Here is a 17,185-nt window from a genome sequence, read left to right on the forward strand (position 1 = left end):
TTTGGCAAAATGAAGATGGGAGTGACTGGAGTGCTCAAAGCCTTGACCACATTTGGGGTTGGAACATAAGTGTAGATAGTAGCAGGAGGAGCCATCGAGTTTGCAATTAGGGTTCTTGAGAGTAGAAACAGACGAGAGAATTTTTTGAAGGCAATTTGATTACGTAAGAGGCTTGTGATGTAATTTCTTTGTTTTTATACTCCAACAAGCGCCGTTAAAAAGTAATCATTTGGAGAGAGGAGGATCCACGCCAAATATCGCAGTTCCCGAACAACGGCTCTTATCCCTGAATTTAATTAAGTTACCGTTTAAGAGTTTCTCCAGAGATAACAGTAATCATACTAAATAAGCATCTAGTGAGTGAGAATCTCAAGCGTGAAAAAAAAACCAAAGAATAAGTACCAACATCAATGAAACAGAACAATGGGTGGAATTTGGTGTATCACTTATTGTGTTGCGACAATAGAGATCACTTACACAGTGTTACGAAGTCTCATCAGTGGATGGTTTGATACGCTGAGTCATTTACTACTTTTATTAGAAGAAAATATTGGGTGAGAGAGGTATGATGCATGTAATATATTCCGGTACGAAATATACCCATCGGCATAAAATGTCGATTTTTCATCAGTGTATGGCCTATACAGTGAGTCATCAAATTATTTGTTAAAAGAATTGTAAGGTAAGAGTGGGTTGGTGCATGCAATATATCATAGTACATGATATAACCATCGGCACAAAATTTCGAACTTTTATCAGTGTATGGTATCATATAGTGAATCATTAAGTTCTATAATAGAAGACTTGTAGTGTAAGAGACGTTGTTGGATGTCTCAATCACACTATGGTTTAACAATGTGAATCATCAACATAGAATTTCTAACACATCACTAGGGAGTGGTTCATCTACCAACATCATCGAGTTAAGAATAAAGAGAAAAAGTATAGGAAATAGTCACACACTGTAAAGAGAAGGAACACTCAAGCCTTATTAGAATTTTTTTAAAAGGACTAGGCAATCTCATTATGAAGATATGGATAGTGTCAGCAGAATACTTCTAGGGACATTTTAAGTGTCAAAGTTTCAGTCTAGAATCAAGGTTTCACGATTAATTCCTTTGAGACGATACAAGACAAAATAAAATAAAAGAAACAGTCAACAAGGAAATAGCCAAAAAGAGAATTATGCAGCTTTTTAGAAATATCATAAAGTCAGGATTTGGTGTATCTTTTGAATTGAATTCACATAAAGTGCTTCCTCTTTTCAATATATTTTCCACATAAAAAATTGTATATAAAAGAGAGACATATTAGCAAGCATTTCACACATTTAAACTCAACGAAATACAGAATTAAAGACAAAAATGAGGAGAGAGAAGTTCTTATTCTTTGAAGAAGCTATTATTCTGATGGATTCCAAGCTTCATATCTATCACCATGAAGAAGATATCTGAAGGAACAAAATCTTTGTAACCACGAGTTCAACGGTTCTATCTTTGTAACCTCCGAGTTATGAAAATCAATAGGAAGGTATTCGAAATAGAAAAGGATTATGAACCACGAGATGAGATACAAGAGTCATTGTCTTGATAATGAGTTCTTGCATCCATGATGGGGGATGGCGGGGAAGTGAGTGGAGTCTATGGAAATTAGACGTGTCACCATCAATGTCATCATCTATCTTCGTCACAACAGATGATGGGTTCAGATGTGACATCCCCAATTTCACGGCCATAAAAGACCGATTTGTTTATGCTTTGTTTTAAAGTCAGAGTAATCTTTTAAAGAAAACTGTTGCGGAATTTGTTCCCAGAAAACATGATAAATACTTTATCCATGCATCTCCGAAGAGATGTATTTTATTCGTTTTAAAACATTTGGGATGTCCTGGTCAATACAGACACATAAGCATAAACCGAACTTACATTCATCTACACTAATGATATACATCTCTTTAATCTCTCAGTGTAATGTGTCTTTGTATCGATACCCGTGATACAAAAATATTGAGTGGGTCAGGTTTGGAAAACCTGGTGAGTACATAGGGATTTCAATCCCACAATGTTATAACATATATATATATATATATAATTTAGAATTCACACAATATAAATTTTTCTCTATATATATAACCAACTCTTACCCCACCCCATCAATTCTCTCAACGAGACTATCCATACCCTTGGACCTTAAATTTTAACTCTTACTCCCGGATCTAATCCATATTCTCGAGTCCATGATTGTGCCCATTCCATACTCCCGGATAAGGGACAATTGGTCTATGTCTAAATCCATACTCCCAGACTAATGACAGATTCTATGTACTGTCCATACTCCCGGACTAAGGACAACTGAATATGTCTTAATCCATACTCCCAGATTAATGACAACTGACTAAGTATTAATCCATACTCCCGGATTAATGATAATTAACTAAGTCCAATCCATACTCTCGGACTAGGGACGAATAACTATGTCTAATCCATGCTTCCGGATCAATGACATATTTTAAAGTTCTATTATCCGTATATATCTCACTCGTACTCATAAAGAGATACTAACCCATAACCATTATAACAAACCTTAGGTTTACTCTTTAACCTAAGTTATCATAAACAATCAGGTATGTTCTTTAACACCTAATTCAGACATCATCAAATAACTCACACAAAACATATATTTAATACATTTAAACAATACTTGTATTAAAATCATGTTCATGAAATGGACTATACACTCACTTGATAAGACGATGATCGGACAACACTACGGCTCTTAAAGTAATATTCTTCGATGAAACCGGGATGTTTTCTCAGAAACCGGGCTTCTCGCGGGCAGAGTTTCGGCTCGAAAACTTTTTTTCTCGGGATCTTCGGGGCTTCGGGACTTGCTTCGGGTATCGGGGATAATATCGGGGCTTCGGGGGGCTAAAAGTAGGCTTAATGATGAGAAAAGTAGGAGAGAGGTTGAGAAATTAGCAACCAAAACCGACTGCCTTCGATTTCTATTCATAGGGCTGAATTTGGCTATTCACGTCGTGAACCAGGCTTGTTCACGTCGTGAACTTGGTCGTCATCAGGTGCGTAGTCGCGACATCAGTCTGTCAGGCTCTGAAGGTGTCAATCACTGAGTTCACGTCGTGAACTCTATGTTCACGTCGTGAGTTCTGACACAGGTTGAAGTTCGTGCCCCGAACTTCAGAAATTCATATCTTTTGCATACGAGCTCCGTTTTCGACGTTCTTTATATCCACGCGTAGGTGATATTATGCTCTACAACTTTCATTTAGACTCCGTCGGCTAATTTTGACTTCATTTTTAATATTATATTTTTAGTATGCCGGGACAAGAAAAGTCCGTTATAAATTCATAACTTCTTCATCTGACGTCCGTTTTCGTCTGTCTTTTTACCGTTGCACTACTATTAACGAGATCTTCGATTCTCGTTTAGATTGTTTCGGCAAGAAATCACTCGATCTAAATATCGAGTTTTGGGTTGCATACTGCTAAACTGAAACTTAGAAAAATCATAACTTCCTCATACGAAGTCAGATTTGGACGTTCTTTTTATGCACACTCTCAGTTTAACGTGTTCTAAGACTTTCATTTAGATCGCTAAGGCCAAATATCATTCTATCGTAAATTCACTATTTACGTCGCATAGTGTCTTGCCGGTTCTGTCGCGAAACTTCGACAGGTCATAACTTCTTCATTATAACTCGGATTTCGGCATTCTTTACATACCCGAAATCCTTGTCTCGGTCACTACCTCTTTATGTATAGATATCGGGTTTATCTAACATTTTATTATGACACTTATTTTTACCCTTAATTCATTTAAGTCACACAATTAAGCACAAAACACATAATACCCAATAATACATTTCTATTATTTCGAAACGGGCTACAAAGGTTAACCTAGACTATTACATCATCATTAGTGCCTAGCCTAGAAACACGGACGTTACAATTCTCTCCCCCTTAGGATGATTCCGTCCCCGGAATCACACATCAACAAACAAATACGGATAGCGACTCCTCATGTCACTCTCCGTTTCCTAAGTGAGATTTGGCCCATTCGTATGTTTCCAACGGACAAGCACTAAATCGACCATCTTGCGTCATAACTTCTTAGTCTTACGGTCAACGATTGCCTCTGGTTCTTCAATTAATCTCTTGCTTTCATCCAACCTTAATTCAGAAATTGGAATTATGTCGGGAACTTCTCCCGTGAACTTCCTCAAATAACACATATGGAAAGTGTTATGAATATCATCTAGTTCTTCTGGTAGTCCTAGCATGTAAGCTTGGTTCCCAGTTCTCTAAAGAACTTTAAACGGTCCAATAAACCTTGGACTCAACTTTCCCCGAACCAGGTAACATACTCATCTTAATCGGACTCGATTCGATATGACTTATAGGGTCGGAATATCAATCATCTTCTTAGTCATTACCGAAACGATGGTAACGACATACGTGAATAAAAACGGAATCAATTACTAGCTTCTTGGCAACCTTGTGACTTTCCCTGATCCAAGTGTGAGTCCTGTGCTTCTAGTAGTATAGATCTCTACTACTATTCACACCTACTCATACTCGTCCCAAGTATTGTCTCGCAGTCCCCATGTCCTAAAATCACAAAACAATTGAACACATACGAATGTGCCCAAATAATCATAAAAATTTTCCTAGACTCTACTAGGACTTCCTCCATGCGTATCTTCAATCATCAATTCTACTTCAACTCGGTTGGTGATGGAAATTCCAGACGATGGGACAACTTCAAGAATTACACCAATCGTTCCATCATCCTGCCAATCGAAGGTGTACTTCAGACGTACCGTACTCCTCTAAACGTTCCGTTATTTTATCAGTCATATTCTAAAGGCAAGATACCACTCTTACGATATCTTCCGATAGGTGTCATTCATTATCATAAGCCTTTCATTTCCTCCATTTACTCAATTCTCTACGAGTCTTCACCATGACATTTTGTACACCCAAGCAAACGTTCGGTGTACCGGGCGAGAATTTAAGACAGGAAGGCTTTATTTACGATAGACGTATAAATCTCCTTATCACTCTGAAATGTTGACATGCTAGTTCTAATATCGTAGTCATACGCTTAGAATCCTAAACACATAAGGTTTCCAGATCCGGTCGGCAACAGACCATAGATCCAAACAAATAATGGCATATATGGAAAACATATATCATTTAGCACATAAAAGCATTTTAGGCATCTTTCCTAAAATATACTAGTGCTCGTGTCTAAAATATGGTAGACACTCATCTCACAATCGTCGCTTAACATTCTAAGTTTAAGTCTAGAAATCCTACAAATTCCTAGTTCGCTTAAACTAATGCTCTGATACCAACTGTGACATCCCCAATTTCACGGCCAAAAAAGACCGATTTGTTTATGCTTTGTTTTAAAATCAGAGTAATCTTTTAAAGAAAACTGTTGCGGAATTTGTTCCCAGAAAACATGATAAATACTTTATCCATGCATCTCCGAAGAGATGTATTTTATTCGTTTTAAAACATTTGGGATGTCCTGGTCAATACAGACACATAAGCATAAACCGAACTTACATTCATCTACACTAATGATATACATCTCTTTAATCTCTCAGTGTAATGTGTCTTTGTATCGATACCTATGATACAAAAATATTGAATGGTCAGGTTTGGAAAACCTGGTGAGTACATAGGGATTTCAATCCCACAATGTTATAACATATTCATAATTTAGAATTCACACAATATAAAATTTTCTCTCTATATATAACCAACTCTTACCCCACCCCATAAATTCTCTCAACGATACTATCCATACCCGTGGACCTTAAATTTTAACTCTTACTCCCGGATCTAATCCATATTCTCGAGTCCATGATTGTGCCCATTCCATACTCCCGGATAAGGGACAATTGGTCTATGTCTAAATCCATACTCCCGGACTAATGACAGATTCTATGTCCTGTCCATACTCCCGGACTAAGGACAACTGAATATGTCTTAATCCATACTCCCAGATTAATGACAACTGACTAAGTATTAATCCATACTCCCGGATTAATGATAATTAACTAAGTCCAATCCATACTCTCGGACTAGGGACGAATAACTATGTCTAATCCATGCTTCCGGATCAATGACATATTTTAAAGTTCTATTCTCCGTATATATCTCACTCGTACTCATAAAGAGATACTACCCCATAACCATTATAACAAACCTTAGGTTTACTCTTTAACCTAAGTTATCATAAACAATCAGGTATGTTCTTTAACACTTAATTCAGACATCATCAAATAACTCACACAAAACATATATTTAATACATTCAAAAAATACTTGTATTAAAATCATGTTCATGAAGGGAACTATGCACTCACTTGATAAGATGATGATCGGAAAGCACTACGGCTCTTAAAGTAATATTCTTCGATGAAACCGAGATGTTTTCTCAGAAACCGGGCTTCTCGCGGGCAGAGTTTCGGCTCGAAAACTCTTTTTCTCGGGATCTTCGGGGCTTCGGGACTTGCTTCGGGTATCGGGGATGATATCGGGACTTCGGGGGGCTAAAAGTAGGCTTAATGATGAGAAAAGTAGGAGAGAGGTTGAGAAATTAGCAACCAAAACCGACTGCCTTCGATTTCTATTTATAGGGCTGAATTTCGTTATTCACGTCGTGAACCAGGCTTGTTCACGTCGTGAACTTGGTCGTCATCAGGTGCGTAGTCGCGGCATCAGTCTGTCCGGCTCTAAAGGTGTCAATCACTGATTTCACGTCATGAACTCTACGTTCACGTCGTGAGTTCTGACACAGGTTGTAGTTCGTGCCCCGAACTTCATAAATTTCATATCTTTCGCATACGAGCTCCGTTTTCGACGTTCTTTATATCCACGCGTAGGTGAGATTATGCTCTACAACTTTCATTTAGACTCTGTCGGCTAATTTTGACTTCATTTTTAATATTATATTTTTAGTAGCCGGGACAGGAAAAGTCTGTTATAAATTCATAACTTCTTAATCTGACGTCCGTTTTCGTCTGTCTTTTTACCGTTGCACTACTATTAACGAGATCTTCGATTCTCGTTTAGATTGTTTCGGCTAGAAATAACTAGATCTAAATATCGAGTTTTGGGCTGCATACTGCTAAGCTGAAACTTAGAAAAATCATAACTTTCTCATACGAAGTTAGATTTGGACGTTCTTTTTATGCACACTCTCGGTTTAACGTATTCTACGAGTTTCATTTAGATCGCTAAGGCCAAATATCGCTCTATCATAAATTTACTATTTACGTCGCACAATGTCGTGCCAGTTCTGTCGCGAAACTTCGACAGGTCATAACTTCTTCGTTATAACTCGGATTTCGGCATTCTTTACATACCCGAAATCCTTGTCTCGACCACTACCTCTTTATGTATAGGTATCGGGTTTATATAACATTTTATTATGACGCTTATTTTTACCCTTAATTCATTTAAGTCACACAATTAAACACAAAACACATAATACCCAATAATACATTTCTATTATTTCGAAACGGGCTACAAAGGTTAACCTAGACTATTACATCATCATTAGTTCCTAGCCTAGAAACACGGGCGTTACATCAGAGGAGGCAAGGAGAGCATTCAGAACATTCTATCCAGACACAGTTCTTCCTTATCTTATGTCGACAGTAAGACACTCAGTGCCAAACTCGCCAAACATCCCCTTCAAACTGAACGATTTCAGCCGCGAAAGAAAAGATGTAGAGCCATCGAGATTAGTTAAAGCAACCAAGTTCAATGATAAGATCTTACAACAAGGGAAAAGCAAGATTAGGCGAGCTGGTATTTTCTTTGGATGGGAAAGTTGTAGATTCATCTTTGAAGATGAAAGAGGGGTGATCCAAAACCTTGTGCTAGAAAGAAAAAGTCACGGGGATTAAATGTTAGAAAGATAAAGACATGCAATGTATACTCCTTTGGTAAAAGAAATTGAAGAATTGTATTTTTGTGTTTTTCTAATGAAAGCAAAAGACTTGTTTTTGTAGTTTTTTTAATTTTTTAAATCAAAGCAATAAAGTACTAGAATCACAAAGAAGGAAAATATTTTAAGACAAAAGCAATTCTAATACATATATGTCATTTTTCCTATTGGTAGTGAGTACGATTGATTTCTTCGAATAAAAAATGTTTGCTTCCTCTTTGTTGAAGCGAACCTTGTAGCGAGTGTCACACAATTGACTGATTGAGATGAGGTTATGTCTGAGTTCCTTGACATATGAAACATTCTTGAATTCCATGGTCTTACATTGTATTATTCCAACTCCTTTAGTTTTTCCCTTGTTGTTGTCCCCGAAAGTCACCACAGAGCCATCCTTTTTGACAAACTAATCCAGGAGAGACTTAAATCTTTTCATATTTCTTGAGCACCCACTATCAAGATACCAAACATACTCCTAACCCTGCAAGGTTAAGAAAACAAATTAGAACACATTGACCCATTTTTCAATGGGTATTTTTACTAAGGATTTAGCATTAAAATTATTATAACAAGCAGCCAGGAGACAATTTATGGAGCTATCTTTTCAATCCACCTATCATGTCTTATGTGAAAATTGTCAACTCTCTTAGTTTTTTCTCCAAATCTAAAGTCATTTATTTTATGAGATGTATCTCCACATCTATAGCAAACCTTTATACTGTGGGTTTTATTTTTATTACACGAGTTGGTATTGTTAGGTTTCCAGGGAGATGAAACTTTTTCATGTATCTTATGAACCTTTAAAATGGCTCTAGAAACAAAGGATCTATCAGTGTGATAGGATGTGGAGACAGATGACTGGTACACTGATGTACACAAAGATTCATATGTGTTGGAAGAAATAGAGTTATCAATGTCAAAAGAAATAGAGTCATCAGTTTCACAATTACTAATAGTACAATTTAGAGATACACTAAGTATTTCATGTGTGGAGTGAATTTCACCATTTGATATAGGAAATTTAAGATACATGTCAGTGGTAGGAGTTGGAATATCAAAAGCAGGAATTATAATAGTAGGTTCTAAGGCAGTTAGGCAGGTAGTACATACAGTGAGACCATCAAGGTTTGTTATACAGTGTTTATCTATGAGAGTTTGATTTATGTACGTATTAATAACAAACCTAGATTTAAAATCCTCTTCAACATCACTAAGAGTAGGGAAATTTTGTTCATGTTCAATATGTTTATGACCTTCTATGGCCTCATCTATATTTCCACCAAGAATTTTTTTTCACACTGATCAAGTATCTGGGCATCAACTATTTTGTTTAGCTTATGATGAGAGTGTGCCCAATTATTAACTATACCATGTAGTTTATTTCCATGCAATTCAGTGTTATCATTTTTTTGTGTGAAGATCAACATTTGTAAGAGATAGATTTGTGACATTGATATTTGTTTGAGAAAGAATTTTCTCATTGTCTATCAAAGACACAAGTAATCACACATCATGCATTTTTCGTTATCATAATAGTTGACAAATTTGTTTACCCAATATAAAGATGATGAGTCCCAATACAACATTTTTGAATCTTTAGCAGCTTTAGCCAGATTAGCTTCAAAAGTGCTTGATTCGTTGCTTACTTTATCAGTGACAAAATGCATCATTGTGTGCCATAAAGCACTTGTCTTTTCCTTCATCTTCATCGGATGATTCTTCATCATCTAGCTATCTTTCCACTATTATTACTACAAGAACATTCACATTAATGTTTCTCCTTTTCAAAGATGCCAAAAGCTTCTTATATTTCACCTCGTAATCTTCATTTGTGTCCACCTTCTTGGACTTGCACTCCCTAGCGAAGTGATTAGTGCCTCCATAGTTGAAGCACTTTGGTCCTTCCTTCTTCTCAACAACAATCTTCCTACCATCGTCATAGCCTTTAGATGCTAATGAGTCAGACTTTGATGGAAGTCTTCTGGGTCCAGAAGGTTTATTGTCGCTTCGGCTAATGTAGCGTTTAACTATCAAGGCTTCACCTTCAGATTCATCAGTGAAATCGTTGTCACTATTTGGGGTGACTTCTTTGAATAGAGGGCCACAGATCTATCCCTGTGAGTGTCTCGCATAATTTCCTTATGTAAAATCTTTGTTTCTTAATGATTACAAATATTACCAAATTATGAAGACAGATCCATGGTTGCGATTTTCTCATTGTTCTTTAGAACATCAACATGATGTTCCCAACTATTATTCAGCGAGCCAAGAAATTTGTGAAACAATGATCTTCTCGTTTTGTTCATGTTGAGATGATGTATATCATTCACCAAGAAATTAAATCGATTGAAGACTTGAGTAAGAGATTCATTTTTCTACTGGAAAAAGTGCTTGTACCGTCAATTTAGACTGTTATTGTTGACAACCTTAACTTCATATGTTACTTTATACGCTACGGTCAGCGTATCCATCATCTCCTTGGCATATATGTAATTTTGATCAAAATGGTAGATTTCATAGGGAAGAGCGTTTCTTATGGCTACACGAGCTTTGACATCAAGAGAAACTAGACGCTTCTCATCTTCAGTGAACTCATGAGCAGTTTTTTTGATCTCATCATTGTCCTTAACGTTATCCTTCATGGGCTGATACATAGGAACATGAGGACCATGCTTGATGATATCCAACATGGAATAGTTCATGGTTTCGAGGACCATCATGACTTCTGACTTCCACATGGTGAATTTATTCTCACCAGACTGTGGAATTTTTGTTGGATTAAAGTGGCTAAGCTCATAACTAAATTGGTATAAACTTGAAAATAGAAGAAAAGTCCTTTTTGGATTGCCCTCATAACCAGAAATAGCTAGAAATGATATTTTGGGAGAGAGAAAAATAATTTGTTAATATATTATGTGATTAATATATTAATTGGAAATAGATAATTGATATGTTAATTTGTTATGTGATTAATCAATTAACATGAAATCAATAGTTAATAATTGATTTCTCAATTTATATGGTTAATAAATTAACAGGAAATCAATTAGAATTAATTAATTATTAATCAGAATTAATCTGAGATTAATTAGAATTAATTAAAGGTGTACTGAGTGAATTGTAATTGTTCAATAGTTGAACAAAAGAGGCAATTCTAGAACCCTCCATGGCATGGACGGTTTTGGAAGGGTTCCTAGGGTTTCTGGAAGACTTTTGGTTGCATAAAAGGAAAGAGTTTGAACTGAGATAAAATCTATTATTTAATTAATTCAAATCTGGTTTTGCCTGCAAGTCACCTAAACTATAAATAAGACCCCTTGACTCATTATTTCCGTTCATGCCTTTTCCTACAAGCATAGGAACGAAATTTCTAACTCTCTCCTCTCTCTCCTCATCATTCTAGGGTTTCTAGGGGTTTTGGTACAAACCATTAGAGACACTAAACTTTTGGTTCTTGTTTTCCAAGGTTTTCAAGAGGGAATTTTGTTTGGTTATACTATAATAGTCAAAAGGTATGTAAACCCTAACTCTATGTTTATTTTGATTATTATAGAGTTCCTTTAGGGTTCTTGATGTTTATAGTTTATTATTATCAATAGAGAAAATATAGATCCAAATAGGTTGCATGTGAACTTAAGAGTTAAGTATTTTTTTGCCTCATGCATAGATCTATAACCTATAAAACTCATCAATTTTGTGACTAGAGGTGGTTTTAGAGTGATTGGAAGAAGAAGAAGAAGAAGAAGAAGAAGAAGAAAAGACATTGTTAATCGATATCAGTGACCTGATCTGATACCAATTATAACATCCCTGATCAAGATCGATTAACACAAAAGACAAAGAACAATGGTTTATTACAAAGGCTTTTAACTAAGAAAGTTCTCACCAAGAAAACACACACAAATCTAGGGTTCATGAATCAACGAATGAAACGAACCCTGGATACATGATTTTATAGTAAAAGCTAAGAGATGTGAATCTCTACAAATCAGGGATTTCACCTAATCTATGTAAATATAGACTATATATCCGATATCCCTAAGATATCATATCTGCTAACTAATTATGCCTATATTTGTATATACAAAACATTATCACGTTGACGTTGGCTTTGTAGATTAAGTCTTCACGCTGACGCTGGTGAGACGTTGGTGCTGATGGAAGTCAGCATGACCTGGTTTTACTTCATCAGATTCTAAGGTTCGACCTTACAGAGGAACATAAGGAAATGAAGGTTACCGAGTCGACGTTATGGTGCCGACGAAAAGCAAATCGCCCGATAGAGCGAGAGAGAATCGATCGATCGAATGTATCGGTTAAAGGGGAAAAGGGGGCTTCTTCCGATTTTTAAGAGTATAAACCCTATGGGGACGACTTGCCGTCCCTATACCCTCAAACAAAACAATGTTGTCCCCTATTTTCCAGTTAAATGTGTGTGTGTGTGTGTATATATATATATATATATATATATATATATATATATATATATATATATATATATATTTTATTTATTTTTGGGACGATATTGATGGGTTTTCTAAGTTACAAAACAAAAGATTTACGCAGTGGAATCATAAAACTATTTTATGGACACACGCAACCTAGAGATCTATGACATTTTCTCATAATATCAACATACTATAAAAAAACTAATGTAACCTATGTATTATTGATAATTACAAAGATTAGAATACATACCTTTGAGTATTATCGGAAATGCTCAACCTTTGATCCTCAAGTGTTCTTGGAAAGCTAGCACCAATAGTTTGGATGCCTCTAATGGCTCACACTCAATATCTTAGAAACCCTAGGAATGATTTGGAGAGAGGATGGAGGAAGGAATTTCGATTTCTTGCTTGTGTATACTAAGGTTCAAAAATGGCTAATAAGGGTCCCTATTTATAACTGGTGGATCTCCACGTTAAACTCTAATTTGAATAATTAAATAATATACTTTAATCTATTCAAGGTAGTTATCATTATCAGCTATAAGAGGTTTCCAAAACCCTTATGGACCCCCTCTAAAACCGTCCAAGCCACGGAAGGTTCTAGAATGTCTTTCTTACTTAACAATTAAATAATTACAATTCACTCATTGCACTTTTAATTAATTTAATTAATCCAAAATTAATTTCCAGTGGATTCTGATTAATTCTAAATTAATTTTTAACAATTTCTAATTAATTTATTAAACATATAATAAATTAACAAATCACTTCCTCACTCTCCTGAAGTTGCTCCTAGCCATTTCTAGTTATTAAGGGCAACCCAAAAGGACTTTGCTTTTATTCCAGAAAGTTATACCAATTTAATTATAAACTTAGACACCTAATCCACTAAATATGTCGTCCCTATAGATTTTCAAAAACCCGTCAACCTTGTTTCGTTCCTGCCCAACCAAGAGAGACGATATGTTGTCGCTATAGCTTAAGAAGTCAAAGTTTATTTCCCAACCCTATAACGACGACACGTCGTCCCTATAAGGTCCTCTATATCGATAATTTGTGTCATCCATATAAGCGTCTTCTCTATTGGTGGGATGTCAAGTCCACCAAGCAAATTACACTCTTTGTTTGCAAATAAAACGTAATATAATGGTAAAAAGGGGTATCGATCCTCAGGGAAATGGTTGTATTCAATCACAAATGCAATCCAATAGAACTAATGTAAATAAACTAACTAACTACAATTAAACTAAAGGGGGGGGGGTGTTGTGATTGCTTGAAAACTAAAAGACTTGAATAACTAAAAAGCTTGTAATTAAGCAAGATGGTGAGATGCTCAAATATTGGAGAGAATTTGTTAACCAAGGCAATTCAACACAATGAACATTTGTGTGTTTATCATTAGGATTCAACATGAAGCTTATCATTCATCCCAAATTGGTTATAGCAATCATGAAACATGATATGCCAAGATTCCTCATAGGTATTATGGAGGTTGGGGAAGCCCACAACACACATTCTTAATCAAAATCAAAGATCCAATTGAAGCAATTGAACCCAAGAAGTTGATTAGCCTTAAGAATGAAGGAATCCCCAATTCCTAGAGGATGTCAATGCTTACACATCCATAAAGGAGTCATGATTCATAAGTTAGAGATGATTTCTACCATCATAAAGCCATTGTTCTAAGTAAATTCAATGATTCAATGCTAAACCAAAGAAATAAACCAACAATTGCTCATTCAAGTACCAAACTCATGATCAAAGTATTAAACAAGCATAAGAAATATGAAATAGAATCATAAACATAAGATAAATGACAATTAAGCATGAATCCTTCAAAAACCCACAAACATCCAAGGGTTTTAGCCAAAGTTAACCAAAATAGAGAAACTAGCCACTCATGGCAACAAAATAACAATCACAAAAATATAATTGCATCAAGAAACTACCAATTACTTAGAAAGATGAGAAGAAATGAGTATCAAGCTCCAAAAATCGCCTCTCCAGGTCTCTAATGGTGGAAAATCGAAGTGTCTCTGAAAGATCCAACCCCCTAAGGTAAATGGTGAACAAAATGACCAAAATGCCCAGAAGTGTGCAGTTGCGCGGGTAGCCGCGCAAGCGTTGCGCGACTGAGATTCCACCCTCGCAAGTGTTGTTGGAATGCTATTGGTCCATTCTTCTCCACTACCCACTCCACTACCCAAGATTCCCTTGGTCCCCTCCATGACTCACATGATTTGAAATTGGCCAATCACCTTCAAGCTTTAAATATGGATAGTTCATGCCCAAAATAAGAATCCATGACCCATCTTCAAAAGCCCACTTCATCCAAATCTTCAACTTTTTAAGCCCAAATCTCCTTTGATGGATCCGTAAAGCCCAAAATGCATCGAAAAGCCCACCAAGCCCAACTCCAGTCAAACCACAACCGCAATGAGCTCCAAAACCCTACAAAATATCTCATGCAAAATAGAAAGTACCCGACACGATCCATGATAAAGAAAATAAAGAATATACATTGCAATACTAATAAAAAGAGCTAAAAATACTAAAATAAACTAATAAAAATAAGGAAATAAAATAAGCTATCATCTATAAGGTTTATTCTTGTAGTTTTAACCAGTTCATCCACCGATCTTCACAGTCTCATTATCAGTTTATTGGCACATAGTTTGTCATGACTTATGTAGACAATCTTTCTTATTTTTTTTTGGGTATTTCGGCTACACGTAATAAAGCCGGGTTATTTATAACTCTACGAAAAATATGCTCTTCATATTTTTTAAATGAGTAAACATGCTAAAATGCGACCCCAATCATACCCTTGTTGATACTTAATCAAACTTGGATGATACTGGCTCACTTGTCAGCGACCAACTTTATATCACAATCTTGTCTATGGTGTTCAGTCTTAACATTTACTCGACTAGATTTCACTTATAAAGTGCAATAAATTTATTTATAGATGTATGACCTAGAGGAACCACAGTTACATTCTCTAAATCGTTTCCTTTGATATGTACATGGGACACAAGAAGCCTCCAGCTTTACCATTCAACTATTACATGTGTCATTTCCTACTCAGATGCCGACTGGAGGTACATTCATGTTGCTCCACCAGTGGGTGGCTACTTTGTGTTCTTCAGTGACAACTTAATATTTTGGTCTTCTAAATGGAAATGTATAATTTCTCGATCAAGCGTCCTAGCCGAGTAAAGAGTTTTTGCTTATTCAGTTGCTAAAACTTGTTGGTTACATAATCTCCTCTGTGAACTATATTCCTATCTTGGGAAAGCCAATATAGTCTATTATGATAACACTAATGAAATTTATTAAACCAACAATCCGGCTCAACACCAATAGACAAAGCACATTGAGATAAATATACACTTTGTCCGGAACAAAGTTGCAACCAATCAAATATGTGTCCTCTATGTTCCATCAAGCCTCTAATATGCCGACATATTCACCAAATGATCGACTTTCATCGTCTCTATTCTTGGATTTCTATTTCAGTTTAAACGTTCTATTCCTACCGATCAAACTGTGGGGGTGTATTCAAGTTATTGTATTATTATTAGTTTCATTAACCCAATTTATAGCCATGTATAGTGTTGTGTTTAGCCTAGTGTACCATGTATATATTGTGAATGGTTTAATGAAATCAACATGGGAAATTATGGGCTCTAATAGTTTTAATAGTTTTAGGGTAAATGAACGTACTTCGTTCAATTATTATATTTGTTTGCACATGATCATCAAATTCCTTTGAAGTAGAATACACTCATCATAGTTCATGGAATCAAGAAAATACTAGTAAATGTTGTTATCAAGACGAAGTCGATAGTGATGCCATGCCAACCTCGACACACCCCTTTATAGTTCTTCTACATACATTCCCCTTTCCAGCAATTCATTTTAATAATTGCATCATTACTTCATAAGTAACACATTAAAGATCCAGTAATCCTTGTCACTGCAGAACCTCAAAGGTCACTGAGTGGGCCGGGGTTTAACCTTTTAATCTCCATAATTAGATGAATTGTTCAACAGGTGACGTTTTACATAAGCTTAATGTGATGTATCGACCTGGATGGTGATCAAATTAAAGTATAGTTTTGAATAAATAAGGATATAATGGAAAACTTGTTTGGTGAAAGATGATGTTTTTGGGGGTAGGAAAAAGTTGGCAATGTAGTCTGCAATTATAGTTCCTACAGAAATCAGAAAAAACGTTTGAATATAGACAAGTAAGATGCCACCATTTCAAGCAATCATGACCTTAGACCAAATTCAGTCACATCTCATAGCTTCTGAAAGAGAGAACACGTTAAAATAATGCAAACAGATGGAATTTGATACGTCGCAATCGTTAGGGTTTTCTGAAAGAGAGGAGACAATGCTCTAATGAAGACAAAACAGAAGATAGGGTAGATAGAGAAGAAAATTAATTTATCTTTTGTTTTCATTTTTTTATAAGATCTTAATCAACATGAAAACAAATCAAGATTGTATCTTGATCATTCAGGTTGAAGGGTACACGTTATGTCATTCACTTATATGGACCAAGTGACGGAGGCAAAAAATAAAAAAATAAAAGATATTCATGAAGTCTCTTTTACTATTTTTGATTAATGAAAATATTTAAATTTTGATATAACATCACTAACTATTAACTAAACATTTCTGAACCCATTTGTATCCAATTTGTAGATTTTCGAGGCATATATAAAAGTAAATAAAAATTAA

The sequence above is a fragment of the Lactuca virosa genome, chromosome 2, assembly GCF_052849685.1.
Source record: "Lactuca virosa cultivar CGN04683 chromosome 2, Lactuca_virosa_CGN04683_v6, whole genome shotgun sequence".
NCBI lineage: Eukaryota > Viridiplantae > Streptophyta > Magnoliopsida > Asterales > Asteraceae > Lactuca > Lactuca virosa.